Raw genomic sequence first — 23,446 nt, forward strand, 5'->3', positions numbered from 1 at the left:
CAGACGGACAATTCGATTACGAAGATAGAGACTGTGTGCGGTGTAAGATGGATATAGCTCGAGGGAGTAAGTAGTGTAGATGGATCGGTTCGTTGCTTTGAAAATTGGCTCGCAATTGCCTGGTGTTCGTTCAGGATAATGAAATATTCCGGGAAAATGTCCAATCTCGTCGGGCGTCTTACAAGGGAAGGACACTTCGATTTTAACGGGATTTTATTGGGGTCCTTCCCATGTTAGTTCTTCGACTCGAGAGCTGGAATACGATTCGGCAGCTGCGACAGAAGTTTAGAGATTCCGAATCATGACGTTCTTTTCTCGAACGGAAAGCAACGATCGCGGAGGAGATAGTCGAGGTCAGGTCGGAGATAAGTAGCGAAGAAGAGAGCAGTTTCGAAAACCTATCGAGATCCAACCCCCTGTGGAAAACTCCTTCCCCCGAACGACACGGCAAATAGAAGATCGGAAAATTGTGCACGGGCAGAAATTTTCCAGTAAGTGAAAAATTGATCGGAGGTTTGGCGGTGTCGGTTGCCCTCTCTGGAGACCATCTCTCCATCACCGATTCTTTGCTTTCTCGCTCCGTATTACGGTTCCTCTTCTGGTTCGCGAACTTCCTGGATCGCGGCGTCCAATGGAGAAAATGAAACGGTATCAATCCCCCTTCGCGGACTCGTCTTTGTCCGCGCAATCCTCGTGCTGTACTACTACTATGGATGACGAACAAGGGTGTCACTGGTGACCCAGATACGAAGTCTAAATTAAAACATGCAGGCTATATATTTTCGGTGAAATATTTATACGAGATTTCCGTACGGGTCAGCAATAACCCAACTTTAATAAATTAAACAACGTCTTGCGTCTCTTATACAATTCCTTTTCCCCTCTTTTCCTACCCAGTAACTTCCTCTCGAACGCGTGTTACTCGTGGCTCGGTGTTCTGTAACATTACCTCGATTTCCCCTTGAATTTCCCGCGGCACGTCCATCGATCTTCGAGGCTCGTTGATAAAGCCAATTTAACGAACCTGTCGGAACACGGAGGGCGAGCAAATTTTCGTGGCGATTGTGTAATCGTCGACCGCGATGAATTATACAACCTAACCCCGACCTCTCTTTCACCTGTTCTGTGTCGTTTCTCCGTTCGTCGACACCTCGAGCCTATCTCCCCACAGTATCGTTTCTGAACTTGGAAAGTACAGTGAAATAACCTTTTGTATATAGTTTAGTACAGAATCTCGTTTCATCTAAAACACCGAATGTATCTGTTTACCTGGCGGACCGAAATGTCGCGATAATTTCGATTCATCGCCAGGTGGATGAGTTCGACGAGCCGCAACGGGACAGCACGACGAGAACAGACCGCGTAAGCTAGCCCCCGGACGGTTTAATATTTCGGTCTCCCGGAACATCGTAAATGAATATTGTACAAATTTTCAGGAAAGGGACAGTAGAATCGTGCCGGCTGAAAGGCACGTTTAATTAAACGACTTTACCCAGAGCTCTGCCCCCCCCCCAACCCTCTACCTTCTGCACGCGATACCCTTTGTGCGTGTGATATTTAATATCTTCTCTGAGCGGGACGCGCGCGCGCGCGATATCCACGACTCATGATAATTTACCTTTTAACCGTCAACTTCAACGGTTGCGTTCCCAAATTGTAATTCGCAGAGAAACTTACGAATACCTCCGTTGAGTAGTTTCCTTTTTTTTCAACGAGATTCTTATGTTTAATACACCATGACTTGCAAATATGTTCATGAAAGGCTGTCACATTTATTAATAATATTTATTAAATAATACCACCCTCCCTGCCTTTGTCTTCGTCAGCCTGGCGGCCGAATATTTCCAGGGGATATCCCGTGCACCCAAGTCTCTAGGGAAAGTTTTAATTAGCCAAAGTGGAGACGCCAGGAGGCTACGGGGCTGCTGATACTTTCAAAAATATTTCCAACGTACATACACACACACACACACACACACACGCACACTATTCCCAGATAGGACCTGCGAGCGTTGACGAAACGGTCGATAGCTATCGCGAAACTCGACGAAACAGTAGTCGCCATCGGAGTCTCGTGTTTCGGTATTTCGACACCGAGATGTTTTCTCGTTCCATGTTTGTTTATCCCTACAGTTTTTCAGTTTTCCACTCTATCGAATTTCATTCCCTCTCTGGTGCTGTTCCCAGTTTTGCCCGTTGCTATTCTTCGCCGTCTATAGCGGCTACAGTCGACGAATACAGCCCATAGAGCTTTTCACGGAAATAAAGCAGTCCCGGGAGCAAAGCTTCTCCTCGCGCGTTTCTCGCAAACGTGGGTAATCTCTTCATTCCTCGTAATTCCAATGCCCCTCCCCCCTGACTACGACGAAGTAACTAAATTCTCGAATTTCCCGCTTCTTCTTGCCCCGATAAAACTTTCAAAGAACGACGCAGCAGCAGCCCCCTCCACCCTTGGATGTTTTCTTCAGTCACAGTGTTTCTTCCGCGAGAAGATATACCGATAGCGATCCTCCCTCTACACCGTTCCTATCATTTTCCTTCGACGAAACTTTTACCAACATATTTGTGAGATTTTTCGTGAAAGTTAAATCGAAAAAAAACACAAATAAAACATTTTCATTGTTGCATTAGTATTGTCTGATCGACATGCAGCATGAAATTTTTGTCACCGTCTCGACGCTCAGTCCCTGTTTCTTTTTCACTCGCTGTTCTTTTCTACGTTCGCCGTTGATTCTATATTTAGAATCGACTCTTCTACTTAGTAATTACCCGGGGTCTCCAGTCCCAATTTTTGGATACTAATCCAAGTTTTACTGTACATCGTTATCTTTCTTTCATCCGTATACAATCATTATTCTTCTTTCGTCCCTCTCCTACCCACTTCCTGTCCAACGTACCCCTCCCCGCTCGATGACATTCTCTCACCACCCCCCTCCCGTCGTCACTCGAACGTGGCAACTTCGTTATCACCGGGTACGTCCGTCAACCCTCGTCAAACGTTTCCGACGCTTTGTTGCGCCGCGAACAGAGCTAGAGGGAGAGAGAGAAGTATAGTAGGTATTCTCTGTACTCGCGTCGGGGTTCGGCGTGATCGGCGACGCCGGGGCGTGGTGAGTCGACGTCGACGACGACGAAGGCCCCCCCTCCCTTCGTCAGTAGTCTCGACGGCTTATCCGTTTAATTAACGAGACAATGCCGGTGGCTGGAGATTGTACGGGGGCGGTGGGTCCACAGGAGGGGATGGAAGACTGAAAGGGAACAATATCGTTATTGTTTACCCCTCACACCCCCTACGCTCTTCGTATTCCAACGTTGTTCGCTTCCCCGCGGTCTCGACGGCTGCGAGCCGATCGGAGCGAAAACCGTGGAGCAGCCTTGTAGCGCGAACACCGGATCTTGGACTTCGCGCGAAGTTCCCTAACGATAAATCCGAGATCAGTTTCACGGTGGGAATCGATTGCGCTCGATTTGCACGCGATAATCTGAACAAAAAGAGACGTAGGCTCCGAGGCACCTGTCTGACGGATGAACCTTTCAGACCTGAATTTTCTTTTAAGAGTAAAAAAATAATTTGATTACACGTTTTAACTCGGTAGATTGTTTAGACGATATTTTGTTTAAAAAAAAAATGTTTATATGTCTCATGTGTTGTAGATATTAAATATACACACACACGTACATTAGGAGAATTAGAAAATTCATGTACAGAAATGTGTCCTCGAGGTCTGAAAGGGATAAATAAGTCCTCTATTTCTCTCTTTCTGTTCTCTGTTACATATTTGCTAACCACGAACAAGCTGTTCTTCAAAAACGTGCGAATAATACGGAACACACCCCCGAGAGTCCGAAGGTTTCGTTCGCCTGCCCGGGATATCGTGGGTCCGCGGAGCGAAGAGATAGAAAGAGATATCTCTGAATTTATGTAACAGCCACCGGAAGAGGCTGAAGACATTTCGCGGCACCCTTAGCTCCTGCACCCCCTCTCCTCCCCGGATGAACGAGACCCTTATTCCGTCGAATGGTCGTACGCGGGTGTATTACAAATTTCGAAACGATCTCGAATACCGCCATGGATCCAGGCGTTCTACCAGTTTCCATTCCAGTTTCTACGTCCAATCCTGCCTTCCCCCCTTTGATACTTTCGTTCAGGCTTCTACTGGCATTCCGAACGGTGCAGAGCTAAATGTGCCGTACTGTAATTCAGTATTCGGTATTCCGGTTGCGGGCAGAACGATTCTCTTCGTCTGACCTGATCTTTACCATGTCAGTTTCCTTTTCGGAAATCGACGCCATTTTGTTTTACCTCATGCCAGTCCCCTCATACAACGTCAGATGAAGGGAAAGGCTGAAGGGGCTGTAGCCCGGGCCCTAGTTTCTAGGGGGCACTATTCGAAACCTTTCATTTCGTTATGATTAAACGTTACTTACTTTTATATAGAGTAAATTACCATTTTTAAAGATTCATCTATTTTGTTGTGTGTTCTACTAGAAAAATTTGTTACCTCTCCCTTCTTTTCAATCAAGGGGACCTTAGAAGGTCCTATTCTATCTACTTATTAGTAACATAGTAAAGCCTCTAGTACAGGATTCGAAGACAATGTCGCAGACACTTGTGAATCACGCCGAGAAACGGTGTCTCGCGGGCCCGTGGAAATTGGGATTAATTACCTGACGGTGAGAAGCTGGTACACCCGTAAATATGCGAATCTCTAGCCGTGGCCTTTCTCACGAACGGGCAACTTCCTTAACAGAATTAAATGCGGTATCAGCAGAAACTCGTGAAAGGTGAAATGAATTGTATTACAGCGTCTGAATCGCGTAGGAGACACTGTCGCGCCGAATCTTTCCGGTGAAATCTTCTAGAATCGTTTTTCGATTGTCTTCTCTCGATAAACTGCTTGTTCTTTGTACCCCCGCCTCGTGAAATAGCTGTCACACGGATTGACTAATGGTTTTTTTCGAATTTGTCTCACAGATACATACGATTGTTGATTTTTCGTTGGGAATTGTACAGGGTATTAATACAAGTGTGGGTTATTTTCACTGAATGGAGCCTACTCGTACTGAAATAGCAAAATCAAGAATTAGGAAATTGTGTTCGAAATATTTTTTAATATCGTCAACAGTTTCGGAGATATTCGGATGGTTCGATTTAAGCGGGACATCCTGTATATAGATCGTCGGGAATTTTCGAAACGGCCCGATTTGTCCAGGCGAGGTGCAAATAAACCGAACAGTTTGCAGACGAATATAATCGTTAGACACACGATCGGGGAACGTGGCGGGCGCAGAACGAACGATCGCTAGTTATCGATATTCGAGCTGTTCGAGAATACAATTTTGGTTTCAATTCGCCGGTTCCCGACGAAATATTTGATCTCCGGTAATATAAATTTCCCCGGCCATTTGCCGCGGCGGGCATGGCAGTGGCCTCGTTATTCGTGGGGATCGCGACGGCTATACGATGGTAGTCCCCCACTTCTCCTCCATTTTCGTCCAATGGAATTCCATTATTCATGGAATCGGCAAGATCCACGCCGTCGCGTGTAATCGTCCGCGAGGCGTTTCGATTAACGTAATCGGATTACGTCCTGGTGAAACGGACTTCTCCTCACCCCGCCCCTCCTCGTTTTCAACGCAATTAGCGGGGACACATGGGGGTGGATAAAAATAAATGCAAAGAAAAAGATCGAGTTTCGTTCAGCGTCCTCGATCTAGCCTGTGCTCGCGCGACGATCGACTTCTTCAGCGGTTATTTTCCATTTACCATCTCGAAGACTTGGAAAAAGAGAGAATCTCTGCGTTGCGGCGGAGCAGTGAATGATTCAAATAAAAATAGACCGGGCAACAGTGAAAAATCGGAATATTTATGAATTTATTATACCGTGGCCAGAACGAAATCGAGGCTCGAATCCATTTCCTCTCTGCTTCATTTTTCTTTCAACGGGGGACATTCGTTTAAAAATTTATCACGAAACCATGATAAAAGTAAAAATCACGAGTACGTATAAACGGAAATCACAGAAAAATTTCTACAGTTAATTGCAATTTGGAAAGTATACGAACACCGCGAGTCACTATTTATCACTTGGACGAAAAAAATTCCTTTGTCCCCGGCACACGCGGTCTCCCGTTCGTTCTCCGACTCGTACTAACTATAACTGCTCGACACAAGTCGATATCGCGATCCTTTATTCTGTACACACTGAGGTCTTTAAGCCAATCCAGAGCCGCCTCTCTTTTTTCCATTTCTGCCGGCCACAAACGTGTGTGCGCGGGCTGGAAGAATCCATATGCCAATAATTCACCGGATCCTGGCAGTTCCTTTTTTTTCTTCTATTTGTCTTTGAAGGGGACATCCTTTCGGAGCCACTCGCTGGGGTGCTTGCTCACTCTCTTCAACACACGATAGGTACTGTCGCGGGAGACGGTGTTCAGAGTCAAGGAGGCTCGTTACGGGGCGTCCACGTCGATTTTCAGGTAGATTCTCACGTCGACACCGGCCTACACTACCCGTTTCATAAGCGAGCGGATTTTAATTAATTTCTTTTTCACCACGCACAAAGGATCGACCCTATCGCCAGCATATTTCGTCCTCGGGGCGAGGATTTATTGTCTGGGATATATACCACCATAAAAGGCATTTGAAACGTGAAATATTTTATTTGTTGACACGCGCTCTTCTATTGTCATATGACCACTGTTTCGCGACTTTGGGCATTCGGTCATTTTAAAATTTGCAATGTTCGACAATAAAGAACAGTTCGCAAGAAATCGTTGGAAATCTGATCCCCACAATACCACCTTCACGAGGGGGCGTATCATTAATGGAGATTTAAGGAATCGAAAATTGCTTCCGAATACATGAAATAAACGACTACAAATATGAGTTTGCGGTAGATTGAATGATTCTTTCTCTAGATAAAGGATCTACTAAAAAACCCGAGGGGTAGCCTGTTTGCAATCGTCGAAACGAAAAAAAAAATCAAGTGAATCGTAAACCGAAACATTCGAATCGAGCCCACGGTGAAACGGGAACGGATATCTAGCCTGTAGGTTTGTAACGCCTTTGTCACGTTTTCACGTTGACCCAGAGGTCGATCGAAATGTACGATCTCTTTGGCCCACGGTCTAGCCTGCGTGCACACATCGAAAAGTTTCGTTCGCTCCAGAATTTCGAGGCTTTAATTAGATCGATTCGCGATCCGTATCGGTCTGGGCCGTCGATACAAAGCTCGGCAGGCAGCGTACACGCAAAGCACACCCATTATCCGAACAAACTGTATCCCATTGATCGGCTGTACATCCTGTTTCACAATCGAGTCGGAGGTTGCCCGTGGTGAATCGAGTGTGTGTGTGTGTATACGGGTAGCAGCCTTGCCATCATCGACGTCCGCGACATTGCGAGCACGGAATTCCGTTGAAAACAAGGGACTGAAGGGGAATTCCTTTTGTTGCATCCTATCGAAGAATGCACACGATCCGAAGGCTGGACTTTCAGGGGAACTTGTTAGACGCGTGCGCGTTGAGGTTAATTTCTTCCTTCGAGAACGAACGGGGACTCGTGATGCTTTTGTTTTGGCTCTGCATGGTCCGAGAGAGTGGAGGCAACTGGCCTGAATTTCAAAGCGGACCTCGGATGGATTGAACGAAATCCACGGTCAAAGAAAGTGTCCCTTGTTCTCGTGAACAAGATTGTTTAGCGATACTGGCGATTGAATTCGGTTGGAACGTTGAATCGATCAAATGTTGCCCTAATGAAATCGTTGGTAGAACGAACGAATGTTTATATTTGTACCGAGACTCATAGTCCACTTACATAACTAACACTTTACACTTGGAGTTTCGTAATTCCCTAATACATTTGTTCACATCTTTGTCATAGAGTCAAAGAACAGGCTTGAGCGTGAAATTAAATATAGAAGGGAGATACAACCACTGCGATAAAAGACAGCGTCGTCTTCATTTTTTCACCAGCACGACACGAGTTTTCCGCGTGAAATGCAACCTCGACCGATTTTCGACGGTTTCGAGAGCTCCGCTTCGGGCCAGTAAACGAATTCGTTTGTCCGGGGATTAATTCCCCTCCCTCCATCGACCGCGCGCCGTCGAGAGAATTCACTGGTCCCGCGTCGAGAACCGTTCGTGCGACTCTTTCATTTGTGTCCCCCACCTGGGGAGCAAACACGAGCCCCGACCGTGTTCCAACGAACTACGGTGGCTTTTCTTCCTTTCTGATTTTCCTTTCGGTCGCGTGGTATTTATATTGCCGCGTTTAAATCCCCATTCCGTCCGTCGAGTTGGTGGCGGAACCACGCCGCCAGACGACAATAAATAACACTGTTCAACGCGTCCGATAATGATGGAATTAAACCTGGTTTTGTTTGTGTTAATTGAAGGTTGCTGAAGACGATGTTGGTTTTAGTATTTTCCCTAGACGTCACAGAGTCTAGCTTTTGTGAAAAAGATTCGAAAAAACCAACAGTGAGATTAACATAATTTTGTTGACAGAATTGAAATAACCATCGAGAATGAACAAATTTTCCATTGTATCTGTTGCGTCAACGACACGAAGATGTCGAAAAATCGCGATGGTTGACGCTCGACGTACCCAATCGACAAGGACGATAACGACGCTACGTCCGCTGATTCCTTGTTGAAAGCTCTAAAGGATCGAAGAAGGGCCAAAAAAGATCCGGCACGTATCTTTTCATTCCAGCGCAACCCATAGTCGAGCGACTCGCGGTTACAGAAATAGTAACGGATGCCACCACGGCGAGACACCTTTTGTGAGGGATTCAACTAACAAGCCCCCCCTCGCGTAGGTGGAAAGTTCTCCAGGGGCTTTCCGTCTTCCCGCAACATTTGATGAAAAGCTTGTTTGTATCCCTCCAGCACCATCATCCCCGTCTACGCTCGTTGTAACATTATTTCATAATGGTCCACGGAACTAGAATTGTGATCTCTATACGGACGTGTGTCCAGTCTTTGCATCGAGACTTTTCTTTTTATATTTATTCGATCGCGTGTAAATCGTTTTAACGATCGTTTACTGTTTGGAACCACTGAAATGAGGGCATAAAACTGTTTGTCGCGAGGATTATTACAAATTTATTCTATTCAGTCCTCATCTCACTGTTGTTAACCAAACGGACGATTTTGGAATGTTTAGTGCTTCTATTATCTTTAATCTAGGTAAGTGGCATGTTATTTTCGTAATGGTAACGAAACATTAACGTTTAATTGGATAATAAAACTGTTTGCGGAAGACAATGGAGCACGAGTCGTTTGTGGTTAACCCGCTAATTGCACTTGTCTACTACAGTAGACTTACTTTATCACTTCAGTGACAAAATCTGGAACATTCCTTGCCGATCGACGGTACGAAACTTCTTTAACCCTCCCATTGCATTTTAGAAAGTATATGAACGAACGCGTCAGTGGCTGTATTCATCGCTTTTTCGCGTGTTATTTTAAATTTGTACGTGTACAGGGCGCGAAACGTGGATATATTACCATCGGTAATATAATATACGCACGTGCGCTGTAAACTGGAACGGAGCTTATTTAGTTTCCATCCAGCTCACACAAGCACGCTTTTCAGAGGATTCTCACCCCACAGGGGGTTGGTTCTTCTGAAATTACGGTTTAATTTGTTACTGCACAAACCTCCTTTCGTGGCATATACTATCCCGTGTGGAGCCTGCATGAAATTCGAGCCGTTTAATTCATCTCGCTAATAACCAGGCATGTATGAGCCGGTTTATCTTTCTCGACTACGACTTTTTGTTCATCACTCCCGTGCTTTGTGAAAGAACAGGCCTTTGGTTACCGAGGGTGACATTGCTTTAAGCCAGAAGAATTCGTTTAACAACGCTGGGAAAAAAGGGCGGTAAACGCGACGGTATCGCGAACAACGTATACATCGTGAACGTTAGTAGCGGTGGTAGTTATCTATGCGTCGCCCGTGATTCCCGAGAATGAGGCAATTTTTTCGCGAACTGCTACGTCCAATCCGCCTCACCGCCTCTTTTTATCCTGTCGTGGGATTTTAACTGCGGCTCATAAACAATCTGACGATCTCTGTTCACCATGGTATCTCAAGTTTCGGGTCTTCCGGTTTCGTCGAATGCGCTTCGACGACTGAATTCAAAGAAGACGCTGAGGAATCATCCGAACGTTGGAATTTCGTCGGTTTCAGGAGCAGATTGTAATGTAAAAATTTGGAATTTATGCCCGTTATAATAAATTATTATTAAGATATATTTTCTAGAATTTATTAGTCAAGTGTGTCTGGCTTCATACGGTCGTTTTCATTGTGCCAGTTTAGCCAATGAATTAAATTACCTGGCCGAGTAACTGGGTCACCGGGCGGTCGAACAAGCAGAGGAAACGTAGGAATGTTCGGTAACAGGTGATCGATCCAAGATCATCATTGGCAGTTTTGTCGATCATTCTCCGGCTAATTAGAACGATCATCGGCCCAGTTCCATTCGGACAGAGACAGTGTTTTCGACCGGTCGTCGTCGACATTTCGGTTCAGGTTCTCGACATTTCGTTCGACGAGAATCTCGTTCCTGCATTAATCATCCCACCGGATCGAAGACGTTTAATAATGCAAAACCCTCGACGAAGGGGGTGGATATGGCACGGTCGATTACACACGGAGTATACTCGCTCGATCGAATATACGCAGTCGACCCGGGGTCCCCTCGCACGCATAAATTCTCTATCGGTACCTCAACTCACGTATGTTCCTGTACGAAGGCGACAGAGAAATAGAAACATCGCCGAAACAGGAGAAGCGATAAACAGGTGGAGGAAATGGGGCCGAAGGAAAGGGAAAAAAGAAGTAGAAGGGTGCCCGACTCCCTCCTCCGCCAGTCGGCTAAGCCCCTCGATGTTACTGTTTTCGTCCGTGTCGAAGAGCGAAACAGGAGGACGAGAGACAGGGTAGCGGGTCAGGGGTTAGATTCTCCGCGTCGAACATTGGAAGTCTTTCAGCGGACCGTCAATATTTCAGGAACTTTTTCATCCACCCCTTAGGAACCCCCAGGTTTGCCGAGTCTAATACTCCTGCCTTAGCCCCCGTTTATCTTTTCGTTACCGGACGTTTCATCGGCAATCGTTAACCCTTTAAGAGTATACTCGTTGTTAAAAAAAAAAAAAATGCCATCTTTTCATGACGAGTATACTCGAAATAAACATCTAACGGGTTAACGCCTATCAGCCAACAGTATGTGGTTCACGACGCGCGTCTCCTCCAAGATATATGATCGTTTTTTCCTACGACAGAATCCCTGGTACCCGTCGCAAATTAGACGAAGCCTCAACCGTGCCCTTGACAACAAGTTCCCCACCTGCTTTTCACGCCAGCACGGTGAGAAACGACGCTGTTGGAACGTCCAGGACACACTTCGTGTGCTCTCCTGGGGCGGCGTTATCGCGTTATTATGCGATTCCACGGGTTGTTACGCAATGGCTTGGATAGGATGTAGGCTGTTCCGCGAGGCGTACAACGGTTCAACGATCGATACACCGACGCAAACACACACACATACACACACAAACGCTGGATATATCGGTTTAATGAATATTCCGTAACTGATAGACCGGGCAAGACTAACGCAACTTTTACTCCATATATTTACACGATATAATAGGAGAACTTTCCTAAATCCGTCGGTATATTTCCCATCTAGGCTTCCAAATTAACGGCACATATATCTTGTCCCTGGTGTCTCTTTCCTGTTTGGAAAGTTTATCAGAAGAAACTTTTATAGATCGTGCCCCTCTACGATCTTCCGCTGAACCGAGCCTCGTCGAGTTTAAAGTCGTCTCCTGGCATACGGTTTTATGCTATTTATCTGGCAGAGCACCATGGGACTGCGAGAGCCGTAATCGTGGAACGGTAGAGGATGTTGCATATCGGATCCTTCAGATACGCTTCATTTTGCTCCGACGACGCCTCTCTGTCAGGTATCTATCTTTACAGCCGACCTCGTGATAACAGGATCGAAATAACGTTCCCTCGTTGTGTACGTTCACGGTTAATCGGGAGAGATTCTGCTCCGTCGAATGATTCTCGATTGTTAATTCTTCGCTCGACGTTTCCCACGAATTCTCTTTGGTTCTTCTCGCGACGATAAGTTTATCGTCCAAAATCATCGTTTGGAACCATAAGTGTATATTGCCTCGAGTCATTCGCGCGCAATTACCCAGAGATCCGTCCGTTCGTCATATTTTCACCTCCGTTCGCTCGTAGACCAAACGAAGATCGGTGTCCCAGTGTTCCACGCGCACGTAAGAGTATCTACTCCCTCCAACTTTGCATTTAAATGAAAAAGTAGTTACTCGAGCGACGACGCATCCTCTCGAAAAACGGGAGCCAGTATCTCCTGATCTCTGAGTACGCTCGGGTGGGGACGTCTTAATTAAAAGTCACGAACTTCTCGCTATTCTCTTGCTTCTCTTTTTTCTTCGGTCCAGGGATATCTCACGTCTCCTTGGTTTATTGTTTCCATCGAGTTCCCATCGGCCGAATTCGTCCTCCCTCGAAACTGGGGAACACGGAATTCTTTCCCGCGAGAAGGACTCGCCTCGCCTAACGAAATCTTATACGGCTCTGGGGTTTACTGCAAATTGTACTCGAGGAAATACGATAACCCCGCCGGAAGTTCCTTTTTTCTTCATTCTTCCCGGTCCAAATGAGAATGTAAAGCTCCCGAGATGAATATTAGTTTATCGCGCAACCGCTGCTAGGATCGTCGCGCGAGTGTATATCTGTGGCTTCGTGCAGGAAATACCAATGGTAGTATTTATGAAGTTGAGATAAAAATCATTTCTGACAGAGAAGTTTCAGCTGTTTCAAATATCTTTTCTAGATAGAATTTAAATTTGCCGTTTTTTATATGTAGCATGTACAATTATTTACAATGCCAGGTGTGCTCATTTTGATAAATATGTGACATTGCCACTTCTTGCATCTAGTCATAGATACACTAACGCACCCGATTGCTGGCAACGATCGTTTAGCAAAAAACCCACCGAGATTCTTATCCGAACGGTCGCTGGCATACAGGTCATAAGCGTGGCCCGATTTACATAGTTTGATATTCCAACCGAGTTCTCTACCACCAACGGGAACTTTGTTCGGATTTATGACGGTAATGAGATTTACATATTAAATTGTCTGCGCGCGATAGCCCCTGCCTCTACCCTCCCCTTTTTCCCATGCGTACAATAAGTTTCACACGCGTCTAATTAAAACCGACTCGACACAGCTGCAATGTCTCCGTACACGCACACTCGTAGATCTCTCGATCCAGAATAGACGTATAACGATGATAAGTGTAGTCGTCGTTAAAAAAAAAAATGCCATCTTTTCACGAGTATACTCGACAAAAACATCGAAAGGTTTAACTCTCATATTTTTCATCGCAGAAAGTGTGGTGTACAGAATATTCTTTGAATAAAGTGTGATCTAATAACGTAGCTACTAAAGTGATCTAAATGTGCGTACATCCAGCCCACCCTATATTCAGCCACGTCGAACAAGTTGAACGGACGATCGTCTCCTGGAAATTTCTCGCCTCTACAGCCTCGAAAGGGACAATAAACGAGCATCTACTGTACACCTTTGACGGTTACTGGCTGGAGATCTCGAAGCCCCGTGAACTTCGACTACAGAGACGGGCCCCCTATAAACCGTTTCGATCCAAGCCAGAGTTTGACATTCTGCCGGCACCCCGCGGAAACTGAAGTAGCTTTCTCGGATACCGCAGAAGCTTCCCGCCCCCGTTCTCGCGTTCTCAATAAGGTCGACACAGTAATCGCGTCCTCTATCCCCGTCGTCTGCCCCTTTGTGCGCAGCGACAGACCTCTTGATTTACACGGCCTTGATATTTCGCCAAGTTCCCGACGAAATAAGTTTTCCAGTGGGTGGGGAACTTGCTGTGAGCGTTACGTAACCACGCCTCCCCTTTATTCATGAGTGTCGTCGCGAGATCGACGGAACCGGTGAAGAACAACTAGAGTACTTTCCACGGATGGAGCACAGTGTGAATTCGAGCGATTCACCTGGATATTCACGCTTCTCCGACCACCCCTTCTCCCCCGCCGTTCAAGACATCCCCTGTAAATTGGCCTTCTACAGTGAATACATCCTAGGAACCGTCAAAGTGGTTCGAGACTGTTCACGAGGTATCGCGTGAACACTGTAGATCATCGCTCCCATTGAATCGAGCGTACGACATTCTCACCTGTAATTTCGTGGCGAACGACGGTGGGGTATACACCGAATGTCTTGTCCCGTGAGATATATACAGCGAGAGAGAGAGTCAGGGCATGTCGTAAAGAGCCACCGACCTTAAACATGCTAACCAACCGACGCCAACGGCACCCCCAGTGGATCGCAGTGAACTGGTATTTCTCCTAACGTGTGCACCTTCAATATCTCACCTGTTTCTGAAGATACGATCTACGTTTATATAATATTTTTTTCTTATCGTAGGGTATGAAAGTTCTTATCATTCCGAGTTTTCCTGTCGTTATCGTGCTTGTCTTTGTAATGAATAATCAGTAAGGTGTAAAAGTGATGTGTTATTAAATTACATTCATATCAAAACTTAGTAATATCTCTCCTCATTAAATCCCACATTATTTAGATCCATAGAGTATACTGACAAAGTTTGGCCGTTAAAATCTGAGACACCCCGTATATATATATATATATCTGCTCCTGTAGACCGACAATTAAGTCTAATTTCCGTGAGACCGGGGATGGTCCTTACACGGGCAGCTCGCGACACCCACCCCCCCGTCGTTGAATTGCACCCATTCCAAGATCTCCCCTCCCCCCATTTTCTTCCCCACCCCCTGCTTTCCTCGGAACGGAGTGTGTAACTTCTCACAATTACCATGATACACACACCCCCGGACCACGGTAATTCGATCAGAAACTTGCGGCGACGAAGTTCCTCGCCTAGGCAACCGGAAACTAGAAACTGCAGACACCGAACGTCGATCTTTGCCCAGTTCGCGGCGATGCAAAGAGGTTTCTTACCGCGTCTGGCCACCCGCTGCCGTCGTTTTTCAACGTCTGGAACAGGGATAGGAGGAACGAGTAGAGGATGGTAAGGAAGGCGAAACAGGCTTCGCGAGGAAAGTTGGTTAATAGGGCACAACGAAAAACACCTTAGTACTCTCTAGAATCTAGAGTCTAGATAACTACTCTCGTTTTCTTTTTTCTTGATTTTACAATTTTGTAATTTCCCGTCCTGTGTATGTATACCAAATGGCTTGTTTCCCGTTAAATAAATATACACTTTGTACAAATAAATAAATAAATAAATAAATAATTAAACAACGACGACGTGGGTTGGTTGAGGTGAATTTGTCGCAGTTAGTTCGATCCTCGATGGATTCTTTTCCCTCTCGTTTTTTTCACGGACGAGGCTAGTAGTCTAAATAAAGCTTTGTCGATAAATCGTTCCGTCAGCCTTGGTGGTTAAAGCCGATCGATTATAAGAGCTGTCGCGAACAGGGAGAAAGCCGCGACTACCGGTGGCCAGAAATATCGACGGACCCATCCTTCCGACGTTCCTACGACGATATTTGTCATTTCCGGTGCGATCGCGAGCAGTCACCGTCAATCTTTCAAGCTTCTTATCGAGTCTAATAGCACGAACCCCCTTTCCCTCCCTCTACTTCGTTCCTGGAGAAGCGTCGATTCGATCTGTCCATCGATTTTACAATTACTGGTCCCGTCTGTTGTACGGTGGAACTCGCTTCTGCCTATCGTTTTAAATATTTCAACCGTGTACATACCAATATTCCCGTTTATAACCGTCATAACCAATATTTCGCGTGTGTATGTTCGAGGGTGGGTCGTCTCGTGATCGTGGAAACTATGATTGGTCTACCCGTCGCGAAAGTTCGCTTCTATTTTCGCGAATCCATTTGCCCCGATCGATCCGACAAATTGGCTCGATTACGGTTTCGATGGAAGCTCCAGGAGACAAGGCACCATGCGCCCCGTTTTCCCATCTCTTCGTGTTTCTAGTCCGAGTGTCGATCGCCCGGGGCAATCAATTTTCGATTCGGAGCATGGCCGTCGTCGCGTGGCGTACGATTGGGAATCGTGGGGTTCAAGAATAGGAACCGAGCCCTGATACTTTCTCACAGAAACGCTAGGGACCAGTTTTATTGTCGGGAAAAAGGGCTGTTTTCTTGGGGAAATTCGTTTTGTCGGACAAATGCACCGTCGGAACGGCCCATGGGAGCGTGTAACCTCGTTGGTGGTGTGGAAAATGACCCAGACTTCTAGAATAGAAATTTTGGTGAACGGAAATGGCGCGAAGATCGACTGGATCTCGTTAGATCGTGAATTTGGTCAGTGGTTCAATGTTACACACGCGTTTATTCTTCGTTTACAATATTTAAGTAGTTTTGTCCTATGGAGAATATAATCACGTCGTTAAATCGATCCAGGGGGCCCACTACTTTCGGATCAGGAAGTTGTTCGAACTCCTTACAGCCAGCAGCCGGCGCCAGTTCGCTGAAAGGTATAAGAAGCTTTCGGCCGAAGAGAAATTTCCGGTCTCGGCCCCGGCTGCCGGAAACTTAGGTGGAGCTGATAAATTTGAACAGTTCTCGGCGTTTGCCGGCGTCGTCGCCCCCCTTCTACTATCCCTTTTACCCCGCCGCTGCCGAAATTTCTCTTTGGGCGAGGGTTAACGGGGGGTGAGTTAGAGGGAGGGTTTCATTTCCTCGGTGAAACGCGTCTTCGGTCATTAATGCGACGGATTATAGATACGTCAGCGTGAAACTTTCTGTCGTATGGTACGATGTGTTATCGTCTCGGGGTTGGTTAAACGATCGAGAGGTTTCCCGAAAAAAATCCTTACGTAAATCGTTCGTTCGACAAATTTATCATTCGGACAAAAAAGGTAAAAGTTAAGAACTTTTACCATTGTAAAGAGTTACGAGGAAAAAACAAAGTTATCGACAAATCGTTCACGCACAACACTCGGGTCATCCTTTTCCACGAATCTTCTCACTCTCACCTTTCCTTCCAGCACATTTCCTACCCTCACCATTTCAATCACCCCGACTCTACGTCCGCTTATTTACCACCACCTACGTTCCTAACAAGATAAGCAATCAAGAAACAAGACCAATCATATGCACACATACCTACACCAACCACACCCAAATTTTCTTCCAAATTTTCCGCTTCACATCCAGACTAGACACACCCACCCACCACGACGCTTATCAGCGACATTCGTCCAAACTACTTCGTCTCTTATAGAACACTCGGTGTGAATAAACGTTATTTGTTGGAGTCAGTAGCGCCTGATATTCCGATTACGCCTGTAACAGTCCCAACACGCTAACGCCATCGATATCATACACGCGCCAGATGCAGCGCGCTTCGTTAACTGTAAGGTGTATCGCGTGAACGGGTTATCCAACGTTTCTTGGGATAATCATGGTAATACTGGTCCAGCACGTTCGGCAAATGAAAACGTTCCAGTGGGGTGTACTCGAATTGGGCGGGGGCATAAGTACAACGATTGTTCCCCAGTCCCCTCACTGATAAATGTTACTGGCATACTTGTTCGTCCAATGTGTTGTGTATAATCCAGTTTAATCTCGGATTAGACGCATAAGCTACGGCTTAATCCGATGCACCAGTGGAAATGAGGGGGAGGGGTTTCGTGCGCTTGGGCCATTTGCATACGCAGCCCTCCGACGTCTTTCGACCCTCTGTAATATCCACCGAAGAAGACGTTCCCTTAATCCGTCGCTAACGACCGTCTTCCGTCTACCCTCGGTCAGAATTAAACGGGACACTCTGATCGTCGATTAACGGCCCATTCGACGCAGAAATATATAAATTTGCCTCCTTGCAACCCCCTCCTCTTCATCTTCGAATTGATATCGATACCGGCTTGGGATCGTGTGTCGAGAAAGTAGGTACACGGAGATCGCTTTATGGCCGAGTTAAGATCCATTTAACTTCGCTCGAAGCATTGTATCAAGGCAACTCTAACCGGGGCAGGAACGTTGTAACAGTTAACGAGGGAGAATAGGACGCTTATGATCCGCGCACGACGTAATTCATGGATGGATTTAACCCTGGTACAAGGTTCATCCTGACCCCGTTGACGTTCTCGGCTTCCGCGATATCCCGCCAGCGTTAATCCCCGCGGTCGAACAGAAAAATTTATGCAAATCGCCGGGGACCAGGGAGACCGTATTACTTTTTCACGGAAAGCACAAACACACTTGCTACAATACGATACGTATTCGGATAGAGGCTGAAACGACAGGATCTCAGCGGAACATATCTTGCAGACTTTTATATCAAACCCATTGATCCCAGAGCTGGATATCCTTCCAGAAGGGCCACGTTGTCCCGTCTAGAGACCAGTTGCGAGTGTCGGCCATTAAAATTTCACATCATCCGCAAACTTATTCGAGGCGCCCAGTCGACATTAATTTTCCGTGAGAGCATTCGGTCTTTCCCGGTCGCGATTACCATATCCTGAGTTTAGCGGTCGGTATACAGGACGCGTTAATTCAGAGAGAATGTAGTATCCAGATGGCCGTTAAAAGCAAGACACCGCGTAATGGAGCCGCGGACAGGCGGCGATAAAGCAGTCCTCGGCGTCATTCCGGAAAAGTTGGCTCGAGGGGCCCAAGAAGATGGCCGTCGAGGATCCCAGAGCTAGATATCCTTCCAGAAGGGCCACGTTGTCCCGTCTAGAGACCAGTTGCGAGTGTCGGCCATTAAAATGAAATACCGAAACGATTTCTAATGGAACTCCCGAAGGCGTACCCCGTCTAGAAGTCTTAAAGACTGTTCCTTTTTGCGGCGTACTATTTCACTAATAGTAAAGTTGATCTGAGCGTTTTCGGTTAGGAAATTCAATTATTCAAAAAATAAATAACAATACAAAAAACAGGTTGGTGTGATATCGATATTCTCAACTTCAAAATGACAAGATACAACCTATAAATCAGTCTACTAATCTTCAAATCACAATTTAAGGTTCTGGACGTTAAAGGGTTAACCTTTTTTCTAATTGCGCAGGTTGATACTTTTTGATCATCGATTTAAACCTTGATCCTCGTGGCTCACAGTTTTCCCTGAAAGAGGACTTGGAAACGTTTCTTTTTAATGCAATTCGAAGCATTACGCCAGCAAGGGGGATCACGGATCGCCATTAAACCGGGATTTCGCGGGAAAATATCGACCCCTGTCCGGGCCGTTCGGTGTCGAGAATTTTTCAACGCTCACCCGCCAGAGAGATAGAGGAAAGGTGTCGTTTTTTCAGGGGGGAGGGGGGTCAGCCCGAGGGCGGAGTGGTTTAAAAATCAGCGGAACTATTTCACGGCTGACGGACGGGCATTTAGGTGATAAACGCGTAACGAAGCTTTCGGGGGGTGACGGCCACTGAAATAAAAGTGGACGCTGAATATAAAAGATCATTACGGTATATACAGAGTAAGTCAATAAAAGCTACTACCTAAAATAACTCGTTACCTATGGTTGTATCAGAAAATATTTTGATGTTTTATTCTGTTAGGTTCAATTTTCGTTCCTAGTCAAGGGGAAGGCAGGTACACGCGTTTTCGAACGGTACGCGAATTTCCATTTGCGTTCGACAATTCATAAGATCGTGTCGCGATATATCAGCGAACTTCTCGCGGGAAGTTTTCGCGTTACATTGCAACGATTCCGCGGCAGTGGCGTGCTCCCACTCCGAGAGCCGACCAGTCCCGATAAGGCTGCTTCGCAAATTTCACCGGTTTCCCAAGTTTCCGCCCAAGATATAGCCCCACTCACTGACGGAGACAATATACACGGACGGTGAAATTTCGTGAGCGTCTTGTACGAGCGGTTACGGCCTGCACACACACACACACACACACATACATTGATAAGCTCGCCGGGAGTAGCCGCGGGCCAAAGTTCCCGTAAGCCGATCAAACTGCGCCGAGTTTAGTATCGAACCACCCCGTGTATACTCGGGCTATCTTCCTTCAATCTCGTCCCCCCCACTCCTGTCCCTCGATAACTTGTTAGCGGTGTTAACTGCTTCGTAAAATTGGTATCGGAAAGTACTTGGAGAGGATATCGACGCGCGCCCGGAGATACGCTAATACCTGACGGTGATGATGATGATGGTGTTGTTGTTGTTGTTGTTCTTGTTGTCGTCGAACGTCTTCTAACCGGTGGTGATTATCGATCTGTTTAGCCTCGCGACGAGCATTCTGTCGACGACTTGTTCCGAGTGTGTCGGGGTGGCTTGTTGACGCCTTCGAGCCACGCGGCTCTTTGGTATCGCCTATTTAAACCCCTTCGCTACGGTAGATTCTATCGTAAAGTGTAGCAGACGACGGATTGTCTATCTGTGATCAATGCTGTGAGTAGGAAAATTTTTCGCGATGTGCGAGTGCGTCTTTGGTAAATTAATACCGTGGAGGTCGTTGGAAATCGTGTGAATGAAGATGATGAAAAATTTCAAGCTACACGATAACACTGTTACACTCCCCTCTGCAAAGGGTTAAAATATATACACAGTCTTCTGTACTCGGCGAATCACTCGACACACAGATTCATAATTACAGAATCTAACGAAATACACGTTACAGAGAGACAGACACGTTGTTATTAAATTAACGAACGCCAGTATTAGAACCGTCACACGCGGTATCCCGCAAAGCAGTAACCGTAAAACTGGTCACGGGAAGCTACTAACTCGCGCCCTCGTCCTTGTTTCAGGTACGTTCCGGCAGTCCATCAGTGGGTCCCCGCGTCGGTGAGCTATTAAACAATTCAACGTGATCACGTGTCCGTTTATGAAAGGCTGCGAGCTGAGCGGAGGGAGTCAGTCCCCGCGACATTTCCCGGACGGTTAAATGCTCGCGCCACTTACCGGGTCGGCCGGCTAATCGTCAGAATAATTCAGACCAGCTCGAAATTCCCCACCCCCTACCCCCTCCTCCTTCTCTTTCCCCGTTCAACCAACGCCAGGAAAAATCATTATTACCTAGGAAATTAAATTCAAAGCTTCCCACTGGGCGCGTCGAGATAATCTAGAGGTCGCTCGAACGTTTCTCCAAATGGGTCGACCTTTCTGAAAACTGGATAAAATTCGTTTCACGATATGAAACAAAATGGTTCCGTTCGAACGCAAATTCTTTCCTTAAAATAATTTTGTGGAATCTATAATAAAGCAGCGTTCATACAAATCGGTGAAATACTATGTTGTTCGTATTGGTTGTACCGGATTACTCGCGGCTGTGTTCGAGTCGACACGAGGAAGATCGGAAGCGTGCCCCCAGAGACGTCCACACGAAACTCGAAAGCTTTTCGAGCTTGGGGGAGGCCAGGACGAGAGATTCACACGGAAAAGTCTCATTAGAACGCACTTGGACGCGCGGGCGCCGTCCGAGAGCTTCGCTGCTCGACGAGATATAATGAGTTCGTTTCGAAAGAGAACCGGCGTACACGCGCGCCCCCGAGATATCGAAAGGGGGTATCTTTAACCCTTTCGATGTTTATGTCGAGTATACTCGTCACCTAACAGAAAAATTTTTCATTTGTTATTTAAAATAAAATGTAGGTAAGACAAAGAGTATCTTCGCAATTTTAATACATTTGAGAATATTTTAAGACAAAAAAAAAGAAAAAAATCACTTGAAAAGAAAAGAAAAGAAATATGTAGCAGTATATCTACGAGGGCTGTTTGATAAGGCAATTACTATTTTTTTTAATATACTCGTTATAATATAAAAATAATTAAGCACGCAAGTGCACGTTTTCAAAATGAAATAAAACACTTAAAGGGTTCAGGGGTCACGATCGATAAGGAGAATGATGATACGCGTGACGTTAAGGGTAGGCGACGATTCTGCGTGTATTACGCGGCTAGAGTGTCTTTTCACCGGTGGAAAGATAAATGAACTGTCTCTTATCCTTTTCTTCCTACAGTTGGGGAGGCACGGAACTATGAAAAATGAAGGCACACGCTTCTACCTGGTCGCTTTAAATGAATTAGAACGCGTGCCACGATGAATCGATCGAGAATAAAGGATCCCGCGCTAGTTATAACGACACTTCGAGTAGCAGCATCATTTCCCCGCTATTAATTAGATGTTGGGGGTGTCTCGTCGATAACTATACCGGGCGTTGTTGAATTAGCCGGTTGAAGAGAGTGTGTTAACGAGTTTTATCCATTAAAGGATCGAGAATCGCTTTTCCTTGTTTCCACGTTGGTTCTAACGAACCTTCGCTCGCTTCGACGTTTCGTAATAGAACAGTTAGGAGAGGAAGAAAGATCGTCGACGTCCGATAGCGTTGAAGAGAGTAGCCAACAGAAAAGATGCTTTTCTTCGTTTAACTCGAGGTGTGTGCAGTACAGTGTCTCGCGAGACACATTTCAAACCATTAATTTTGATTCGCGAGAGAGCACGAGCCGGTACACGGAATTTTACTTCGAACGAAAGCTATCGTCGGTTCTCGACGAAGACGACCGAAAAGTTTGTTTCACCGCGCAAGGCTTCTTCTGCCCCTCTCCACCCCTCCCCCTTTCTTTTCTTCATTAATTCGACTTGGGCCGCGAACGGTTAAAAAGCAATCTCGTAACTCCGTGGAGAGTTCATCTTCGATTTTCCTGGCCCGGTTCTCGACTTGTTCGCCGTTTCGAGGACGTTTGTCAAAGACTGCAGGAACTCGGCGGATCCGCTCGATAAGAGGCTCGAGAACTCGTCCGGGAAGTCCGGAAAGGGGGAAAAAAAATTTTCGAGCTCATTACGAGGGAAACTTAAAGTTTCTTCGTTTTCCAACGGGCGGAGAGAGAAAGAGGAACTTCTTAAGGTGCTCCGTCCCTGAATGGCAGCCACTTAAGCATTTATGTAAATTCTTGCTCTATAGTTCCACTACCCCTACCCCCCGATTCATCCCGTTCGAGTGAAAGAATGACCCAGTATTCGATCCTTCCGATGAAAAAATATTCTCGAGGGGCGACGTTTGTTCCAGTCCTCTTTTGACAGAGGAAAAGGAATCGGTCGGTGGGGTACCTGGAATCGAATCGAAGATCTCTCGTTTCCCATTAACGACAAACTACCGCTCATTACGACGACTGCTTTGATCACTGACCCACCCACGATCGCCCATGGTTCCGTTTCTTCTGATCCATACAGTGTGAACGTGTAACTTGGTTACGGGGTTCTGTTGCTTATTACGGCTTCTCGCTGTCTGGTCCAGGACCATTTATATTTCCGTTACAACCGTTCTCCTGGATACAGCAATCAGCACAATGGTTCGAATAACCGTTGTCTCTCGCTTGAGCACATTCTCTACTAACATCTAGCGACGTGTCGACACGGAAAACCGTCGGGCTCTTCTACTTTATCTAATTGTCTGAAA

General features: G+C 46.2%; 2 protein-coding genes across 3 annotated transcripts in view; one reads left to right on the forward strand and one right to left on the reverse strand.

Annotated features, from left to right (window-relative positions):
* LOC107186775 (protein Skeletor, isoforms B/C-like) overlaps positions 1-23,446 on the reverse strand; it is a 158,591-nt gene that overhangs the window by 53,983 nt on the left and 81,162 nt on the right. The gene's annotated exons all lie outside the window — the stretch shown is intronic.
* LOC107186774 (complexin) overlaps positions 1-23,446 on the forward strand; it is a 197,213-nt gene that overhangs the window by 15,738 nt on the left and 158,029 nt on the right. The window contains exon 1 of one of the 2 annotated variants that reach the window (XM_015574710.1): positions 20,813-20,834. The exons of the other annotated variant lie outside the window; for it this stretch is intronic. The gene's annotated coding sequence lies outside the window, so the exon portion shown is untranslated. Of the gene's footprint in view, positions 1-20,812; positions 20,835-23,446 lie in introns of those variants that run through there. 2 annotated transcript variants of the gene reach the window in all.

Source organism: Dufourea novaeangliae, unplaced genomic scaffold, assembly GCF_001272555.1.
Source record: "Dufourea novaeangliae isolate 0120121106 unplaced genomic scaffold, ASM127255v1 scaffold92, whole genome shotgun sequence".
In the NCBI taxonomy this organism is placed as follows: Eukaryota; Metazoa; Arthropoda; class Insecta; order Hymenoptera; family Halictidae; genus Dufourea; species Dufourea novaeangliae.